The 4,657-nt window shown below is 42.5% G+C and overlaps 1 pseudogene; it reads left to right on the plus strand.

Annotated features, from left to right (window-relative positions):
• The first annotated feature begins 226 nt into the window (after nucleotides 1–226).
• LOC147006004 (large ribosomal subunit protein uL6 pseudogene) lies at nucleotides 227–920 on the plus strand (annotated as a pseudogene).
• The last annotated feature ends 3,737 nt before the right edge of the window (nucleotides 921–4,657 follow it).

The following is a 4,657-nucleotide window of genomic DNA, read 5'->3' on the forward strand; positions in this document are numbered from 1 at the left end:
TTCCAACAATAGGGTTGCAGATCCCTTTAGCTCCTTGGGTACTTTCTCTAGCTTCTCCATTGGGAGCCCTGTGATACATCCAATAGCTGTCTGTGAACATCCACTCCTGTGTTTGCTAGGCCCCGGCATCGTCTCACAAGAGACAGCTATATTTGGGTCCTTTCAGCAAAATCTTGCTAGTGTATGCAATGGTGTCAGCATTTAGAAGCTGATTATGGCTTCTTTGCCCCATCTACTGCGAGGATGAAGACCATTCTCAGCAATCAGACTGTGGACATTCCAGAGAATGTCGATATCACTCTGAAGGGGCGCACAGTCATTGTGAAGGGCCCCAGGGGGACTCTACGGAGGGACTTCAATCACATCAACGTGGAGCTGAGTCTTCTTGGGAAGAAAAAGAAAAGGCTCCGGGTTGACAAATGGTGGGGTAACAGAAAGGAACTGGCCACCGTCAGGACCATCTGCAGCCATGTTCAGAACATGATCAAGGGTGTCACACTGGGCTTCCGATACAAGATGCGGTCTGTGTACGCTCACTTCCCCATCAATGTCGTCATCCAGGAGAATGGCTCTTTGGTTGAAATCCGAAATTTCTTGGGTGAAAAATACATCCGCAGGGTTCGGATGAGGACAGGTGTTGCTTGTTCTGTCTCTCAAGCCCAGAAGGATGAGTTAATCCTTGAAGAAAATGACATTGAACTTGTTTCAAATTCAGCTGCCCTGATTCAGCAAGCCACAACAGTTAAGAACAAGGATATCCGGAAGTTTTTGGACGGCATCTATGTGTCTGAGAAGGGAACTGTGCAGCAGGCTGACGAGTGAGGAGGCCTCAGTTCCTGGCTCCAGAAACGAGATCCTGATCACAAGAACAATTTGGGCTCTTTTGGGAGAATAAAAGACTTATATATTGAAAAAAAAAAAAAAAAAGAAGAAGCTGATTATGGGATGGATCCCTGGATACGGCAGTCTCTAAATGGTCCATCCTTTCATCACAGCTACGAACTTTGTCTCTGTAACTCCTTCCCTGGGTGTTTTGTTCCCAATTCTAAGAAGGGGCACAGTGTCCACACTTTGGTCTTCATTCTTCTGGAGTTTCATGCGTTTAGCAAATTGTATCTTATATCTTGGGTATCCTAAGTTTTGGGCTAATATCCACTTATCAGTGAATACATATTGTGTGAGTTCTTTTGTGATTGTGTTACTTCACTCAAGATGATGCCCTCCAGGTCCATCCATTTGGCTAGGAATTTCATAAATTCATTCTTTTTGATAGCTGAGTAGTACTCCATTGTGTAAATGTACCATAATTTCTGTATCCATTCCTCTGTTGAGGGACATCTGGGTTCTTTCCAGCTTCTGGCTATTATAAATAGGGCTGCTATGAACATAGTGGAGCATGTGTCCTTTTTACCGGTTGGGACATCTTCTGGATATATGCCCAGGAGAGGTATTGCTGGATCCTCCGGTAGTACTATGTCCAATTTTCTGAGGAACCACCAGACTGGTTTCCAGAGTGGTTGTACCAGCTTGCAATCCCACCAACAATGGAGGAGTGTTCCTCTTTCTCCACATCCTCGCCAGCATCTGCTGTCACCTGAATTTTTGATCTTAGCCATTCTGACTGGTGTGAGGTGGAATCTCAGGGTTGTTTTGATTTGCATTTCCCTGATGATTAAGGATGTTGAACATTTTTTCAGGTGCTTCTCTGCCATTCGGTATTCCTCAGGTGAGAATTCTTTGTTCAGTTCTGAGCCCCATTTTTTAATGGGGTTATTTGACTTTCTGGAGTCCACCTTCTTGAGTTCTTTATATATATTGGATATTAGTCCCTTTTCTGATTTAGAGCCGACCCTGCGCTCTAGCTACCCCGGTGCTGGTCCGGCCGGATGAGGCCTGTGGCCCTACTCAGGCCTGTTTCTGCTTCCCTAACTAATGCAGTCTCAGGTCCCGCGCGCAATTGGATTGGAGCAGAAGCTGTGTTCCACTCACCAGAAGTCTTAAGATCCTGTGGTGGGTGTTGTGGGTAGCTGGCGAGTGTCAGCAGACCCTGCGCCCTAGCTACTCCGGTGCTTTTCTGACCGGAAGAGCCTGTGTTGTGTTTTCATTGCCCGGGCTTATTTGGGATGGAGAGTTACCACAACAATGATAAGCAGATAAGCAGAGGATTGAGTCATTCCTGGAGATGGTGAAGGTGCAACACAAAAGCACCTTCTATTGGGTTAGAAGACAGTGTAGCAGGACCACCTAAACTAAAACATGCATCTTCCTTATGATCGTGGTGTTGACTAGAGTTGCTTGGGAAGAGGGAACATCAATTGAGAAAATGTCCTCAACAGATTGGCTTTTGTCTTGACCAATGATTGATGTGGGAGGCCCCCCTCCTATGGTTGGTGCCACCCTTGCGCTGGTGGGTTTGAGTGTTATAAAAAGGCAGGTTGAGAAAGCCATGAGAAAGAACTCAGTAAGAAGCACTCTTCTTTGGTCTCTGCTTCAGTTGCTGACTCCAGGTTCCTGTCCAACCTCCTCAGGAAGACAGACTATAAGCCAAAGGGTGAAATAAACCTGTTTCTTCTCACATTGTTTTTGGTTGTGGTGTTTTAACACAGCAATAGAAACCAAGGATAACCATCAATACCATTATTGGAACAAATGAGTCTTTATGTCCAAAACTAGGACAAAAACCAGACTACCCAGAAATGTTATAATATATTTTTTAAAAAGTACAGTGGGCAAGTCAAATATATATTAGTGATATATAGAATAAAGCATGGGATAGTTAGGCAGTAAATTGCTGCATAGCAATGACAAGCATAGTTCCATAGTCAATATACTGAGTGAGACTGAAGAGTACAGATAAGGATTCTTTGTGCTTCAGATTACATGAAGCTTAGTGAGAAGCACGGTCAATCCAGCATGGTGGAACTCAGCAGTCACAGGCAAGAGCTGGCAAAGAGCATAGCTGCTTCTGGGCTACAAGATCTGAGTCTCAGGCTGGCTAAGAAGAAGAATCAAGATGAAAACAAATGTATGAGGTATACATCATAGAGAAAGCTGACGTGAAACATAAAGGAAGGTTGCAGAGGTCTAGTGTTGCATTTAGGCTCTTCTCTACCCTATCATTTAACCCTGTTTCACCTCTGAAGCTATACTACTAATTCCTCAAGTCTCTGGTTTGGGTGATAATAAATAGTGGCATTAGGGACATAACACGCGACATCTGGCCATGGTTTCAGCACATGTACTACAGAACATTAACACAGCTGAGCTGTAGAACTGCTAGCCCAGGCCTGCAAAGCTTGAAAACCACTTGGAAATTGGGTTCTACAGACTCTGTTCCGTTCAAGGACATGTTTTATTGTAATCGACTTCAGCAGACAAAGCTGCAACCACACCATAGCACATAAAGAATTACTTCCAGGATTCCTGAAGGCAGGCATGGCTAGGATAGGAGTGTAGCAAAAGCAGCTGTTTCTCCAACCCAGCCCTGCAAGAGCCAGGTCTTGTCAGGAGGCAGATTTTGAAAACAAAGGTGTTGGGCCAAGTGTGATCTCTAGGACTGGATCTCAGGCCCTGGGGAGTAGGCACCTCCCAAAGCTAGTGCTTCTAACAGTCTTCTAAACAACTGGCAAGAATTGTGTGTCTCTGCCCTTCAGCATAGTCAGCAAACAGCACCACAGTTTTGCTTGGCACTTCCTTTTGACAACATCTTGCAGTTTACACAGCTGGTCTTCCATTATAAAAGTTGTGGGTGATGTTAGTACATAATAATCCTTCAGCTTTAGAGAAGCTAGCGGCCATTTTTGCTGGCTGACCACAAGACTTCCAGAAGGGAGACGATCCTCTAACATTAAAACTGAATGACAAGATTTCTTGATTTGCTCAATGAAGTAACTATGGGGTAACAGATGCTGGAATGCTCATTTCAGAATAGCTGGTTCTTTTTTAAATGTTATTCTACACAGTTCCTAGAACAATATACCTTTTGGAAGTTATGTTTTTAGTGAAGTTCTTAAAAATGTGGTTTTTTTAAATAAACATCCTTTAAAGTTACAAAATAAATATTAGAAATATAGAACATACAAATGCCAATGTTAAATAGAACAGAGAGAAGAACTTGAAAAATATGCAAAAAACTGAACATATTATGTACATATGTGTGTGTACATAATAAATGTTTATATAATATACATAATATATAATGTATACATGTATTTAAAAGAAGGTATAATTTTTATAAAATACAAGATAGGACTACTTCAATAAACTATTGTGTGATCATGTTTTACATAGTTTAAAAAAATCACTTCCAACAGTTGTAACATCTTTAGGAAATAGTTTTTAAGAGTAAAGAGCTGGGAAAAAATTAGTTCAGTACAGAAGGTGGAAGCATAGTAACACTTCAGACACTTTTCCTTGAGAAAGTAACTTAGCACTGACCAGGAAAGAAACACAGAGAAAGGGAACCATAGGTTGACCTTGTGAGAGGTTCAGGCCTTTTTTTTTTTTTTAATCACTCCACAGTCCTTGTGAGGAAGGGCAAATGAAGTACATGAGGAGGCTACCCATGAATGTGCAAGTGAGTAAACTCTTGGTGGAAGGAGGAAACAATAATAAACAGAGTCTCAAAAGATTGGCTCTGAAGCAAACTCTAACAGGC

Source organism: Mus caroli, unplaced genomic scaffold (assembly GCF_978045245.1).
Source record: "Mus caroli unplaced genomic scaffold, Mus_caroli_1 scaffold_1, whole genome shotgun sequence".
NCBI lineage: Eukaryota > Metazoa > Chordata > Mammalia > Rodentia > Muridae > Mus > Mus caroli.